Source organism: Nicotiana attenuata, unplaced genomic scaffold (genome assembly GCF_001879085.1).
Source record: "Nicotiana attenuata strain UT unplaced genomic scaffold, NIATTr2, whole genome shotgun sequence".
Taxonomy (NCBI): Eukaryota; Viridiplantae; Streptophyta; class Magnoliopsida; order Solanales; family Solanaceae; genus Nicotiana; species Nicotiana attenuata.
The window spans coordinates 109,981-127,396 of NW_017673299.1; positions in this window are offsets into that span (position 1 = coordinate 109,981).

Consider the following 17,416-nt stretch of genomic DNA (forward strand, 5'->3'; position numbering starts at 1 on the left):
CCAAACAAATGTATAAAAATACGCAAAAATTACTTTAATTATCTTAGTGTAAATATGAGAATGAAATAAATTATTCACCAAAAATGCTAGTTTGGGAATAATTATTGAATTTTGTACTATTAAAATAGACAACAAATTGATTTTAAGATCTTTAAAAAATAAGGGAAAAATACCAAAACTCTTGGGCATGCTTATATATGCATGTACATACTATTTTGAGAATATTTTGAGTATATATAAATACATAGGGAAAAATTGGGTATCAACACCTGGCTGAAAATGAAAAGCTTAAAAACGAGATTGATCAGTGGGAACAAGATTACGAGATTCTTGAGGACAAGACTGCAATGGAAGTGAGTTGGGCAATTTTAAACACACGCCACGATACCCTAGTGGAAGTTGGCCAAGAGGGATTTAGTTTGGATGCTGAGTTAGCCAAAATAAAAGAGACTATTGAAAAAACTCAGCAAAACCAAGACTTCCCTTCTCCTATGGCTGATATTACCGAGCACATTGAAGATGATATGGGTACGGTGAATGCTCCAACTCCTTCAAGCCATCTCGAACCTTCTGCTGCTAATGACCCTGTTTCAGATCCTTCTTCAACCCCTCAGTGAAAAGTTTATGACATGTTACTTTCCCCCTTTTTTTTGTGAATGTGGTTGTAACCCCCGGTCCCATTTGGGGGTGCAGTTTTTTGGAAATGATAAGTCCCCAGACATTTTCGGGGCACTTTTGTATAAATGACAAATAGTTTATGACTAAGTTTAGTCTGAACTTTTTAATATTAAGAAGTTTTCTGTTTTAACTTAGTTATTTTGAGCTTCTGTTTTGCTCGTCTTTGCCTTTATACTTTAAGGACTTGTTAATTAATTCGCGGTTTATGTTTTACCCGTTTTTTGCATTGTTTGTCTTATAAAATACTTTATTAACTTCATGGATTTTTGAATCACACATGAATTTTATAAAAGAGGGCCCTTTTATTTCCGACACTTAATGAAGAAGACGTCTCAACTTCATAATGGTGTAAACATACGACAAAAGAAATAGGAACACACATGTTTCTTGAAATAACTTTGATAAAGTTTTCATTTGAACTTTGTCAAGTTTAAATATCATCTTACATGTGTTCAAATAACTTCTATAACTTTTCTCGTAACTGTTTTCTTTTACAACAAATTTCAAAAGAGAAAATAAAACTCAAGGTTTTCCTTTACAACCTGTTTTTATACATTGCCTTTAACCTAATTTTTGAAATCTACAAGGTTTTTCGAATGGCTTTGTGTTATTTGGCTCGTAACTTTGCTCTGAACTTGACTCATTCGATGAGTAGACTTTGAGGCTTTGATTTGTACTTTCGACTATCTTCTTAGTCTTATTTGCCTTCTTTATACGTATGTCGTATATTATATAGTCCCCCAAGTGTTTGAGCTTTGAAGTATGAAATCTCGAGCATTTGTTTACTCCTCTTATTTGGTCCTTTTCCTGAAAAGGAAAAAACATACGGGACTCAGAGGTGCGATTATAGATGAATACTGCTAAACCCATTTGAATTTCTATCAGAATAAATTGTAACCCTAGACCGGGAATTTATATTTTTCCGTGTGTCTTGCAGGTCGTGACTCATCATTTAGTACGGGTTAGCTTTTTGCCTATCATCTAAAATCGTTAGTAAAATTTTAATAATTCAAAAAATAAAATTCGAAAATGAGGGTACCTGCCCGTGGATACTTCTTTTCCTTAGAAACAATATCTCTTCAGATGAACAGCATTCCAATGTGAAGGTAAAATCTTACCTCCATTATTTCCAGCTCGTATGCTCCCTTTCCTGCGATACCGTGAATCTTATAAGGTCCTTCCCAAGTTGGACTTAACTTTCCCGCGTTAGCTGCTCTCGTGGATTAAAAAAACCTTTTTGAGTACGAAGTCCCCAATCTTGAAGTATCTTAGGCGAGCTTTCCGATTATAATATCGTTCCATAACCTGTTTTTGTGCTGCCATTCTTATTAACGCAGCTTCCCTCCTTTCCTCAAGTAAATCAAAGTTTATTCGCATTTCTTCTTCATTGGATTCCTTAGTTGCTTGTGCATATCTCGTGCTCGGCTCCCCTATCTCGACTGGGATCAAAGCTTCAGCTCCGTATACCAATGAAAATGGTGTTTCCCCCGTACTTATTTTTGCTGTCGTGCAATAAGCCCATAAAACACCAGGTAACACCTCTGGCCAATTGCCTTTGGATTCCTCCAATCGTTTCTTCATATTGTTGATAATGACTTTATTCGTCGATTCAGCTTGTCCATTACCCACCGGATGATAAGGTGTTGAGGTAATCCTTTTGATTTTCCAACTTTGAAAAAACTCCGTGATTTGCGCGCCTATAAATTGTGGGCCGTTGTCACATACGATTTCCTTTGGTACGCCGAATCGGCATATGATATTTCGCCAAATGAAATCTCTGATCTCTTTTTCTCGTACCTGTTTAAAAGCACCTGCTTCTACCCACTTAGTAAAGTAATCAGTGAGTACTAGCAAAAATCTTACCTTGCCTTTTGTTGTGGTAGTGGACCACGATATCCATCCCCCACCTCATAAAAGGCCACGGTGCAATGACCGGATGTAACACTTCCGCGGGTCTATGCATATTGTTACTGTATCTTTGGCATTTGTCACATTTAGCTACAAAGTTTTCTGCTTCTTCTTCCATTTTGGGCCAATAATAGCCTGCTCTAATCATGGTTTTCACTAAAGATCTTCCTCCCGCATGATTTCCACAATGTCCCTCGTGTATTTCTCTCATCACATAATCTGTTTGAGAAGGTCCGAGGCATCTTGCTAAAGGACCACCGAACATTTTACGATAAAGATTGCCTTGCTTTAAACAGTAGCGAGCAGCTTTTTTGCGAAGTGCGTGAGCTTTTTTCTTGTCTTCAGGGACAGTTCCGTACTGCAAAAAAGCGACAATCTCGTTCCTCCAATCCCAAGTTAAATTACTGAAATTTACCTTATTTTTTTCTTGATCAAGTACTGAATGGTATAGATGTATTACAGAAGCATTTTCATCATTTGTTACTTCTGCCGCAGATGCAAGATTAGCTAAGGCGTCTGCCTCAACATTCTCCTCTCGTGGTATCTGCACAACTTTCTAGGTTTGGAATTGTCTCACCAGATCTCGTGCCTTCTCCAGATATTGCTGCATTCTTGCCTCCCTGGCTGTATGAGTCCCCAGCATCTAGTTAACTACAAGCTGCGAATCGCTTTTGATTACGACCTGCTCTATGCCAAGCTCGCGTGCCAGTTCTAAACCTGCAATCACGGCTTCTTACTCTGCTTCATTGTTAGTCACGGGATGACATGTTATAGCTTGTCGTATGGTTTCACCCGTAGGTGGTACTAAGACAATTCCCAGACCTGCTCCTTTCACGTTTGATGAGCCATCAGTAAATAAGGTCCAGGTTTCTAGATTAGATCCATTGAATACTTGTAGTTCTTTTTGTGCTTCTGGTCGCATCCCTTGGCTAAAATCGGCCAAAAAATCTGCTAACACCTGTGACTTTATTGCAGTTCTAGGTTGATATATGATGTCATATTCACTTAATTCTATGGCCCACTTGGCTAACCTACCTGATAACTCATGTTTATGTAGTATATTACGTAGGGGATATGCAGTTACTACAGAGATCGGATGACACTGAAAATAGGGCCTTAACTTCCTAGATGCCATGATTAATGCAAGGGTAAGCTTTTCTAGTTGAGGATACCGTGTCTCAGCATCTAGTATAATTTGCTAACATAGTAAATAGGAGATTGTTTACCTTGGTCTTCACGAACCAAAACAGCACTCACCGCTACTTCTGAAACAGCAAGGTAGATAAGCAACCTTTCCCCCTCTTTTGGTTTTGCGAGCAACGGTGGATTTGACAAGTATGCTTTCAAGCTTTTGAGTGCTTGCTGACATTCTTCAGACCATTCGAACCGATCTTGCTTTTTAAGAGCTGAAAAGAACTTAAAGCATTTTTCTGATGACTTGGAAATAAATCTTCCCAAGGCTGCTATTCTTCCCGTCAGTCTCTGTACCTCTTTCTTACTTGTAAGCATATCAGGAATTTCTTCAATAGCTTTAATCTGTGCGGGATTTACTTCAATGTCACGGTTAGAAACAAGAAAACCTAAAAACTTACCTGATGAAACGCCAAATGCACATTTCTCGGGATTCAGCTTCATATTGAATTTACGGAGAATCTAAAATATATCAGACAGGTGGTGTATATGATTCCTTGATTGTTGGGATTTAACCAACATATCATCTATATAGACTTCCATGGCTTTCCCTAAATGTTCTTGGAACAGTTTGGTCACCAACCTTTGGTATGTGGCACTAGCGTTCTTGAGGCCAAATGGCATTACTTTATAACAGTAGGTCCCCCTGTCTATTATAAATGAAGTTTTTTCCTCGTCTAGAGGATCCATTTTGATTTGATTATACCCTGAATATGCATCTAAAAAACTTAACAATTCATGCCCTGCAGTAGCATCAATTAGTTGAACTATATGTGGTAATGGAAAAGAATCTTTTGGACAAGCTTTGTTGAGGTCAATGTAATCTACACAAACTCGCCATTTACCATTATTTTTTGGTACTACTACAGTATTAGCTAACCAATTAGGGTACTTTACCTCGCGAATAGACCCAATTTTTAAAAGTTTCTGCATCTCATCATGAATCACCTAATTTTTGAACGCTCCCTGCTTTCTTTTCTTTTGTTTGATAGGTGTATATGATGGATCTTCATTTAACTTGTGAGTCGCTACTTCCGGAGGTATTCCTGTCATGTCAGAGTGGGACCAGGCAAAACAATCTACATTAGATTTCAAAAATTAAGTTATCTTACCTTTCATTTCGTGGCTCAAGTTAGCCCCAATATAAACTTTCCTTTCAGGCTTTTGTGTGAATAGTTCTACAGCCTCCAACTCCTCAATCGTTGTTTTGATGTTTCCATTTTCTTCCGGTTCTCGGATGCAGTCGGGCCTTGAATCCACATCTGTTCGCCCATATTCAGTTGAGGCTTGCGCCGTAGTATCCTCAACTGGATTCTGTAATTGCTATTTTTCTGAATCTGCTACGGAATTGATGATCCCAGGCGTCTGTTGATCACCACGGATTTGACGGATTCCCCATGGTGATAGGAATTTAATGACTTGATGTAAGGTAGATGGCACAGCATCCATTTCGTGAATCCATGGTCTCCCGAGAATCTCGTTATAAGCCATATCCATCTCCACCACCTGAAATTTCGTATCTTTGACAACTCCCTCTGCAAATGTTGTAAGTACTACCTCCCTTTTTGTCACGACGCTTGAATTTTCGAAGCCAGATAACGTATGTGCCTTAGGTACTAGCTTATCTTCGGCTTGCATCTCGTTTAATAATCTTAGCAAAATGATGTTCACGGAACTACCTGGATCAATCAAAACTCGTTTCACATTAGTATCATGTACAAGTAGAGATATTACTAGTGCATCGTTGTGTGGAGTTAACACGCCGTCCGCATCTGCATCATCAAATGTAATACTCTCCTCCTCCAAAATATGTCGGACCCGCTTCCCGTGTGTAACTAAAACTTTTGAAACTTTCTTGGCTGTCGTGTACGTCACGTCATTAATTTCTTCTCCCCCGCTTATAACGTTAACGGTCCTTTTTGGTGAAGGAGGTTTAAGAGGTTCCTGCCTGTTTTTCATATATGCTTGTTTACCTTTTTCGCTAAACAACTCAGTAAGATATCCCTGCTTTAATAAATGGTCTACTTCTTCTTGTAGCAATCTACAATCTGCCATTTTATGATCATGATAGTTGTGAAACTCACACTAGTGATCAGGATTGCGCCTATTCGGATTTGATCTCATTTCTTTTGGCCACCGCACCTTATCACCCATGCTTCTTAATACTTCTACCGATTCAGTTGTGCTTACATTGAAACTGTAACGGCCGATTTTCGCCCTAGAGCTTCTATCATCATCACGCGTCTCTCGTGCGTTTTGTTCTTTCCTAAACCTTGATGATGAACCTGACCCTCTGTCTCTCGACCTATGATCATTGTCACACCTCCTTTTTCACTTACTACACCCCCGGAGAGGGTATAATAAAAGGAGTTTTTCCAATTAAAGGACAATCGAAACGGGATTCGTTTATTAAGAAGTTCAGAGTCGCCACTTGGGAGATTTATGGTGTCCCAAGTCACCGGTTTGAATCCCGAATCGAGGAAAAGGTTTGACTCTGTTTAACAATCGCGAACCAGAAATCCGGGTAAGGAATTCTGTTAACCCGGGAGAAGGTGTTAGGCATTCCCGAGTTCCGTGGTTCTAGCACGGTCGCTCAACTGTCATATTCGGCTTAATTATCTGATTTTAGTACATGTTCAAACCTATGTGCATTTTTAGAATTATTTAACCGCTTTTAATTAAAAAAATTTAAGAGAGTGAACGTCGTTTAAAAACGTATCTTTGGATCACGTCACATGAAATGCACCCGGATCCTCGACACATTTTTATTCAACGTTTTGGGATTTGGATTTGGGTCGCATGAAATGCACACCCGAATTTAGGAAGGTAAGATTATTAAAGAGCATGCCTAAAGCGACTAACGTGTTATTAACTTTGCGGGAGGCCATGAAAATTTGCTAAATGGCACGTCCCGAATCCTAAGTATTTTGATATAAGCATTTAATGAGGGCCCCGCGATTTATATGTTTTGTGTGGCGAGGCTCGTTTCATTTTTATTTAAAGGCCATCCTAGAGCAAGCTATAATTTTCTATCTAATTTTGTCTCTAAAGAATCCTAATTAATCAATTTTATCAGTTGCTATTATTAGAGAACCTTTCGCGGGATTCGAGCTTCAAACTCAGGTCCACACTCGAACAAGAGGAAAGCCTCCTAATTCAAATATGCTACCTAGCTCGAAAGGCCCAAAACCCGTATTACAAGAATTAATCTCGCAAACTTAACACAAATTCAAACTTTCAGTATTTTTTGGGTTTCAAAATTAGTCCAGGAAGAAGGAAAATACTGCTATTTCTATTAGAATTTGCCCAGCTTTGGGCTTCTGATTTTGACATTGGGCCCAGCATGAAGAGGTTGAAGTTGTAGTATAACCTAGATTGCCTAGGCCTCAGATTAATTGAATCAAAAGGGAAATGTGCCTGGCGCCCAGTTTTGGACAGTTTTTACACAGTTGGGCCATGTTAAATTACTTTTCCATGGCCCAGACAGTCCAGGCCTTTACTAGGCCCAACGGAATCCATTGAGCTATCAAACTATAAACTATCGTCATGATTCAAATTGCTGTACATGAAACAATGGACTAGGAATTGAGATACAATTTCACATATCAACTAGGATTAAAACAATTATTCACGTGAAGTCGTTAAGCTATGAATTAACACAAACAATTATAGGGAGCCATGATTAACTAAAGTGATTATCAACCATATGATGAAATCAGTTCAGCTAATCGAATTTAATCCTGTTAATACTCATGATACTACTGTTAATACCCATGAAACTAACCTTAACATGCTAAATCTGAAAGCTAACAGCAATTTAATTATCCCAAGCTTCACTTCTAACATGTGCATAATGAGCAATTAACATTGATTATGCCCTAACTAACATCACAGTTATACAAGTCTGGACAAAATCCATACAGTCCAATTAGGTACAAATAATAGAATGTTCAGCTCATGTAAATTTCAACTACTATTACTGCACAACCTAAAACTCAAACTAACATATCTACCAGTAGACTAATATGAGAAGAACGTGAATAATATGTCATTTCTTCAGCGGTTCAGTTAAAATTGTTGATTCAAAACTCTTCACACATCTTTTGAAATTGGAAAATACCTGGAAGTTAAAACATAATAAGAAGAAGATGAAGTCAGCAGCAGCAAATGACAATCAGCAGCAACACAGCTTAGCCAAAACGAGTGCCAAAATCCGAAAGAAGGCAATCTCACTCAAACAATACCCACAACAAACCAGTTTCTTAAGAAATAAAACCCAAAACAGTGCTCCACCAATTTAACCAAAGCGATTTCAATCCAATGCAAACCCAACACCTCTAAATCAAACCTTAGAGCTAATATTCAATCCATTGTTAACCTTAAGTGAACAAAAATTGCTTCAGATGTAAAGAAAGCTTCAGGACCAAGCAAAGGCAATGGAACAGTATTTCTTTAGAGATTTGGCCGCCAGGAGTTTTCAGGAGTTTTTTAGTGCTTAGAATCTGCCTTCAGCCCTAAGTAACAATGCCTTTATAGGCAAGTTACTAGGGCCACTTCAGACCTTAGGTTTTTAACCTTTAGTCCTTTTTAATTTCTATTTTTAACCAATTAGTCCCTTAATTCATGACTTGTTACCTAAGGAATGTTACCAAGAATTAAAAATTGCTATTCAAGCCCCGGCCTAGAAGCTTCTAGGGGCTTCTCAATTCAGTACCAAAAAATTTCCTTAAACAAATTACCCAGAATGCCCCTTTATTACCCTGTTTTTACCCCTACATGTCCAAACAAACCCCTTCAACTTGGTCACTACTGACCATGGCTAGTTTCAAGGGCTTTGGATTATTCAGCAACAACCAAACGACATTCAAACAAAACCCCAAAATTGGAATGCAAATCCAACACTCTAATTTTAAAGCTTGTATTAACTACTAGAAATAAGAATTAAAAGCTACTATTATCACTTATCAGTCAAACAGAAAAAGAAAACAAACAAAACTAAAAGAAAACAGAATCATGTAGTATGAACAAAGGTAAAACCTAACAGTCAAAATGAGAAGAACAAATTAAAGAGGAGAACTGGGTTTAATTTCAAACGGAAGAACAATTCAAATATATATAAAAAAAATGAAATAAACAAAACAAGAATAAGAAAACTTACTGATTAAGACTCGAACACGGTTGACCTTTCAATTTCAACCGTGGGATAATATCAATCAACTGTTCTTAGTCAGGAATAGTCAAATAACCTTATTCCACGGTGAAATTGAGCCTAAAACTCGTGAAGAAATTGGAGAAGAACGATGCCCGCTCAGGTTCCGAATTTAGATTCAATATTTGAGAAGTTTAAGGAACATTTGAAGTAACAGGGGTGTGGATTTGTGATGTGGGGGTGGAGGTGAACCTACGGTGTAAGTTTGGTTGGGATTGGGGGCGGCGCCGCCATGCGCGGCGGAGAGGGCAATAGGGTTTCAAGGATTCGAACAGTTTGGGTAATGTTCGAAAGAAATGGAAGGTAGATATGGAAAGGGGAGGAGGAGGAGCATCTGTGGCGTGATTTTGGGGTTCATCAGAGTGGTTTGCATCCTCGCCGCCGGCGAGGTTGACGGAGGGTATTAGGGCGACTAATCTCTAGGGTTTGGGATGGGTGAGGTCGATGAGAGATGAAGGGGTGGGGGTTGCCCTTCAGACACTCTTATATCACGAGGACCCTACTTCGTAGCTGTTAGATCTGAAAACCTCGACGGCCAAGATTTGCTTAATTGAAACGGCGTCGTTTTGGTTCCTGGGGAGACTGGATCGGGTTTTGCGAACGGGTTCGGGCTATGACAAACGGATTTGAGGGACAAAATCGTTGGGCCTAGAGATTTGAATTTAGAGAACAGCCCAAAACCCACTCTTTTCTTTTCTATTTCAAGATAATTCAATTCAAAATTCCCTTTTCCCTCTCTTTTTTTTTTTTTACAAAAATTAATTAAAATCATAATTAACTTCTAGAACTTAATTAAAAAAAACTAATTAAACCTATCATGATAATTAACACAATTAATTGAAAACAAATAAACAGAAAACCTACTCAAAATCAAAGCTAGAATTAACAGTGCAATTTAAACTATTTTTGTATGATTTTCCTTTTTATAAAGCCACTAAATTGAATAATTCTTAAAATGCAAAAATTAACTCCTAAATGCACATGCAACACATTTTTTGTATTTTTTACTAATTAAAATGCACAAACAAAAATGCAGACAATTAACAGAAAATGTCACAAAAAATCCACAAAATTGCAAACACTGAAAAAAGTTATTCTGTTTTGAATTTCTGGGAGTAATTCATATAGGGAAAAAATCACGTGCTCACAATCATACCTTGAATTATCCTGTTTCGATTGTGAATCTCGTCCCGCTGGTCCCATATAAGGTTCGTACCTGTTTTTACCGGACCTTTTTTCAGTTTCAGCATGCCTTGAACTTACCCTCTCTTCTTTTTGAAACTGGGTAATAGTATTTTCTTCAATTCGCATCTTTGTGTTGTATCTGTGGTAAACGTCATTCCAGGTTGTTGCTGGAAATTCTCGCAGGCTTTCCTTGAGTCGTCTCGTAGCCTCCGAACTCTTCTCATTTAGATTGCTGGTAAATGCCATTGCTGCCCAGTTATCAGGTACGCATGGCAACGTCATCCGTTTACGCTGAAACCTGTCTACGAATTCTCTGAGCAGCTCCGAATCTCCTTGCTTTATTTTGAAAATATCCTCCATTCTCTTTTCGACTTTTGAGCTCCCGAGTGTACTTTAATAAATGAATCTGCAAGTTCAGCAAAGGAATTTATAGAATTTTCGGGCAAAAGTGAGTACCAGGTTAATGCTCCCTTAGTAAGTTTTTCACCAAATTTTTTGACCAGCACTGATTCAATTTCTTGTTTAGTTAAACCCTTTACGCCAGTAGTGAATGCAGTCACGTGGTCTCGTGGATCAGTTGCGCCATCGTATTTTGGTATGTCGGGCATCTTGAATTTCTTCGGAATCGGTAGAGGAGCAGCACTGGGTTTCCAAGGTTGTTGCGAATATTGATCCATATCTATTCCCTTGATTACAGGCGGTACTCCAGGTATTTGCTCTATGCGATTGCTCTGCTCCTTAAGCTGTTTCTGCAAGGTTAATACTAAATTTTATAAATCAGAATTAACTAGGTTACCTAGTTCGCCATCGCGAGATTCGCTGGGAATTTCACCACTGCCTGAATTAACGAGCCCAGAACATGGGTTTTCCAAGGTATTATTATTCGGAGTTGGTGTTGGTGGTGCGACCGGCAATTGGCTAGCAAAAGCCTCAAGAGCTTTGCTGACTTGTTGGGCGATTAACTTTTGCAAAGCTTCATTGATTGCCTCATCGTTATCCAATTGATTATTTGCATTTGATTGAGATCCATCAGGAGTTCCTTCTCGAGATTGTCGAGGAGAACTTTGTGGAGAAGGGGCAGGGGTTCCATCATTTTGCAAATTCTCCTGGAGTTGACGGTCTCGTTGGTTGTTGTTGTCGTTGACATTTGACATGATTGATTGAATAAAAAAATTGATGTAGGAAGGATTAGATTATCAGATTCCCGGTAACGGAACCAATTTGTTTAACCAAAATTTGGGATTTCGGTCAAAGCTTTGTTTTAGAAGAATTCGGGTTACTGATAATCAAATATATAATGAATAAAAGGAATTGACTTTGATAAGCAGAAGAAAGCAAAATAAATCTGTATATTGCAATAGTATTTTTCGTGTCCTTACAAATGTTCAATTTTCTCCCTTTTATAGCTACCTCGAAGTAATAGAGTCTTTATGACAATTAATGGCATTATGTAACGTTATAATTGTTAATCATAACTGATTTTCTACAAATTCCATAACGCTTTCCGTAATTAATGCCTATTAATTACCAATAATACGTATATGTACAACTTTTACTATAAAAGTTCATTCTTCTGATATAACTGCTGAATATCAATAGGTACGAGCTTTTATTCTTCCTCTGCCCGTGCCTGTTGAAGCTCGTGCCTTTTTTCTTTGCCAATCAGTCGCTCTTCTACTAGTCCACGTGTCATGATATATCACCTCATATTTAGTTCCATACACGAACTCAATTTTTCCCAATACACATATGTGAAAGTGCAGCATTTGTTCTGTATGTTTTAAATGAATATTCCTTAAACAAAAAAAAAAAAGAAATTCCTTAAAACTAAAGCCATATTCCGCGTTCAGTTGTCAAATGGACCGACCCTTTTGGGGAAGAGCGACTTCTAACAACGTTGGTACCCTTTTAAGGTAATTTGTTTTGTTAAGTTTTAGAAGACTCCTTTTGTTTAAACAGGTGACGCTAATATTATGTAATAATTCACCGTTTTTAACTATGATTGTAAAGCATTTTATGGTTAAATTTCACAAATGGTCATATAATTATTCCTTTTTTCACCAAAGTCATATAATTTTGTTTTTTCTCACATAAAAATCATACAACTTTCACTAACTCACAAAAATCGTGGTGACCAAAAAAGATAAATTTCTTGTAGTATTTTCTTATTCCGCATTTTTTTTTCATATTCAGTCTAATAAATAGTAACCCAACTAAAATAAGAGAAATTTTTTTTTTTAGCCGCTCCCAAAAATAATAGCCGATTTCTATTCAAATTGATAGCATTTTTGTTTCAAGTTCTCTCTAATTATACATTTTCTTTGTTATTGTGAGAATCTCATGCATTATATATATATTATATATAATATAATATATAATATAATATATATATAGCGAATGCAATTAGTTTCGGCCGACTAGTCAAGTTTATATTTTTCTCTTAAAATAGGAATACCCAACTCAATCGATCCAATACCCATATATATAAATTAAATTAAATTAATATTAATAGTGAATCCTTCCTCCCAAAAAATTTAGTTCGGAATGCATGAGATTTTCACAACAACAAAGAAAAGGTATAATTAGAGAGCACTTGAAACAAAATGCTATTAATTTGAATAAAAATTTTGAAAAGGAAAATAAAAGATAGAAGTATCGTGTTTTGAAGGATTCACTTTTACTATTATTTTAATATATACATATACATATATATATATATATATATATATATATATATATATATATATATATATATATATATATATATTAATATAATATATAGCGTCGGTGGGTCGGGCTGGATCATTCTTATTTTAATTGAATTATTATTTATTAGACTGAAAATAAAATCTAAAATCACGAAATAAGAAAATACTACTGAAAATTGTATTTTTCGATCATTATGATTTTTATGTTAATCAGTAAAAAATTTATGATTTTTGGGTGAGAAAATAAAGCTATATGACTTTGGTGAAAAAAAATCATTGTTACATGATCCTTTATAAAATTTACCAAAGATATTTGTGAAAAGTCCAAAGTGGACAACTAAAAGTTAACGGAGGGAGTATTAAATATAGGTCGTTTTGTGCTTGCTAAAATTATTAACTTTTGGCTTAAAGTTATGAGAAATCAAATTTGAATTCACAAGAAACTTAAATGTCTTGACTCTTGTACTCTAAAAATTAATTAAACTTAACACTTCTATGTGTTGGTAATAAATTTGAGTAACATAACACTATGATTAATTAAACATAACACATACTCCCTTCGGTTCAAAATAAGTGATTTTTTGGCCTTTTTTGTGGTCCAAAATAAGTGATTTTTTTCAGATTTCAAGAATGAATTAATTATGTTTTTCCTACATTGCCCTTGCAGTAAATAGTGTTGGAATATGTGTTATAAGTGTTTATGTGAAGGATAGTAAACATTAATATGGGCAATTTCATTGCAATTTATATTAAAAGGTGAATTTCTTTATATGTATGAAAACATCTAAAAAATATCACTTATTTTAACCGGAGGGAGTAACACTTTTATCTGAAGGAGTGATTTGTGTAAACAATTCCAAAAAAGCAAGTACAATGGCCTGCTTTTTTGAGTAATTGTACTTCATTATTAATGGTAAGAGCGATTTTGAAAAATCAAACCAAAACGTCAAATTAAAGTTGTCAATTATTAGGGACCAGTGGTTGAATTTATTTGTGGAAAACCATAATTTTAGTAAATAGAAATGGTAATGCTAACTAGAATTGACGACTACTTTGAGCATGCTGAAAATAACTCTCTAGGTATTTCCTTCTTCAGATTATTGTTTACTAAGAAGGTGTTTGGACATAAAAAGTACTATAATTTTGAAAAAAATGGTATTTGGAGTTAAGTTGAGGTCTTTGAATTTGAAATTATGTTTTGATATGCATTTTACTCGAAAAAATATTGAAGTTTTGTGAGTGCGGGAAAAGTTTTGGTTTTTGAAAAACTCATTTTCGAAAAATTTGCAAACTTTCATGGACAAATACATTTTTGAAAAAAAAAATTTTGAAAAAAAATTTATGGACAAACGGGGCCTAAGAGTAGCATGCGTTGCACTCGGTCAAAGTCAATGCTTTTATTTAAGAAATTAAATCAAGTCCACCAGAAAATTATGAAGTATGGGTAGGTGAACTGCTTGCTTGTTTATTTTACCAAGTGTGTTTTATTTTATCTTCTAAAACCATCTTTCTTATAAACTATTAATTGCAGTTTGTATTTAATATAATATTGCCCTTCAATTTGAAGCTTGATAATTGAGGGTTTAAAAATAATAGCAAAAATCAAGATGGTTTAAAGCTTAATTTGTAATCTTGTTGGTGATCAAGCTCCACAATTTAAATCGTAGTGTCACAAGTTGAATTTGGTGGTCTTTTTAGCTCTCTTCCTCCTCTAATATTTTTTTCTTCAAAAAGGTAAACCTTATCTCAAATGATAGCGTTTGCACTAAAATATCTAATATTATTTGCAATGACTCATATTAATTAGTAAATACTAGTCGTACCCGCGCGATGTGCGGTAAATATTAAAAAAAATTAATTAAATTAAATTATGATCAGGCTTGTTTGATCCTATTAGACTGTATTGCTTTAATAAATTTAAATTGTCATCTTATTTGTCAATACGATATACCCAATAAACTCAGTTAAATTAAAGATACTTACGTAGTCAGTGAATAACTTTTTTGTTCTATATTTTTCTTTATTACATTATCCGTTGTTTAGTATGATTACGTTCTTAATAGACATTTTTATTAGTATATTACTTTGTTTACTATTTTTGTCTGCTCACTTTCTTTTTTTAATATAAGAGAAGATATATAATTTATTACTGTTGAAATATTTTTTATTTTGAATTTTATTTTGTTGTTCTTAATAATATTATCTAAATTTTAATGAATAAAATCTCGATTAAACTAAAGGGATTTATACAGGCAGCAAATAACTTTTTTATTTGGTATTTGTTTTTATTATATCATCCAATATTTAGTATTATTACATTGTTAATAGAAATTTTTATTAGCATATTACTTTATTTAATATTTTTCTCTGCTACTTTGTTTTTGTAATATAATTTTATTACTCTTGAAATATTTTTTATTTTAAAGTTTGTTCTATTGTTCTCAATAATATTGTCTGAATTTTAATGAACAAATTCTCGATTAAATTAAAGGGACTTATGTAGTCACCGAATAACTTTTTGAAAAAAATATATTTATCTTTATTATATCACCCATGTTTGAAAAGTTATTTTAGGTAGTTAATTTCGTTGTATATTTTTTATCATTTTTTTTGTAAATAATTTTTGAATCTCCAAATTTGTTGGAGCTTTATTCTAAAATTTGTCACTTTGTTAAGTTTTTGATGTTACATTTGGAATTATCACAATACTTTGCTTCTCCTATTCTATATAAATAGAATAGATATTGTCTGAATTTTAATGAAAGAAATCTCTATTAAATTAAAAGGACTTATATAGTCATCAAATAACTTTTTTGCTATGTATTTCTGTTTATTATATTGTCCAATATTTATAATAGAAAATATATATTTTATTACTCTTGAAAATATTTTTTTATTTCAAATTTTATTATATTTTTCTCAATAATATTGTTTGAATTTTAATGAGTAAATACACTTTTTTCGTTTTTTTATTATAGTTAATTATTATTTTTTTAAATAATTTTAAAACTCCAACTTGAAACTACTCCCACCCAATTTGAATTGGTAGTTATTTTTATATATATTTATATTTTTTGTTTTTTTATTATAACTAATTATAAGATATTTATATTTATTAATTCAAATAAAGTGTGTGTGTGTGTGTGTGTATATATATATATATATATATATATATATATATATATATATATATAGATGGTAGTTTCTTATTTTTTATTATTTTCGTTTTTATAGATATTTAAATTCAAAAATAATAACTTATTATTAACTAAATAACTAATTATGCCATGTGGCTTTTTTTTAGGCTGTCACTTAGCTTAAAGAGGGGGCTTTGTCCGCTCCTTTTAATAATATATAGATTATACTTATGACAGGAACGACGTGACCTAAAAAGAAATAAGATTGCGGCCGTTCTTGTTGCTATGATATCTCATTATTTAAAAAGAAAAATAGAAAGAACTCTTGGTTAGAACTAAGTGCAGGCTATTTTCTGAACTCATTTGCACATCTTAGTCACATTTTCGTGACTTTATAAGTTTATAATGAAGGGTCAAAGACTATGTTTTCTGTTATGTTTATGGTCTGCATGTAGTTTTTATGTAACTAGTAGTAGCAACTCTAACAATCACCCCTGTAATTTTCGTACTTATCAATGAAATCTTCCGTTTGAGTGGAAAAAAAGAATGACTCTAGACAAAAGACTAAGATTACTCGTTTTACCGCGAAATACTATAAGTGGGTCAGGGGCGGAGCTAGCTCTTCGCATACGGGTATGGCTGAACTCAGTAATTTTTGTCTAAACTTTGTATTTGTCTTAAAATATTATTGAATTATGTACAAATTATTAATTTTGAACCCAGTAACTTAACAGAATTAGAATACTGAACCCATAAATTTTAAATCCTGGCTCCGCCTCCGAGTAAAAACCCGAGAAGTGAAGTGTTAACCTCTGTGAAGTGGATCATAAGGGACATGAAGAGGTAATCATTGATTATAGTAGTTAAAAATATTTATTTGCACTTAATAATTATATCAACTGGTGAATACATGTTATTACATACAATTTCATAATTTACCATTACTAATTAATAAGTATATTTTTTTTATCTCAATTTATATTGTATCATAATAAATTAATTTACGTTTATACAAACACACAGTATAGATAAGGATGTTATAGATAGTGGTCGGTGTTTCAATGGAAAAATGTCCCTTTTCTTTCTTACCGCATTGATGTAAACTTCCTAACAAGAATAAAAGAAAAATTAAATGAGAAAAGGAAAAGAAAAAAAAGGTAATAGTGACGAAAGAAACTGATATCATATATTCATATGGACCAATAGAGAACTGGTAGACCATTTATGTGCTTAGTCATCTTCTACTTGTCTTTTTATGTCATACTGTTAAAAGGTCTTTTGTACTACAACTTCTATTATTCAATCTTTTTCTTCTTTTTGCTGGTGTACATGTAACCTGTAACCAGTGGCAGGTACACATTTTTTTTTTTTTAATTTTCTGACCTAAATTCAATAATATT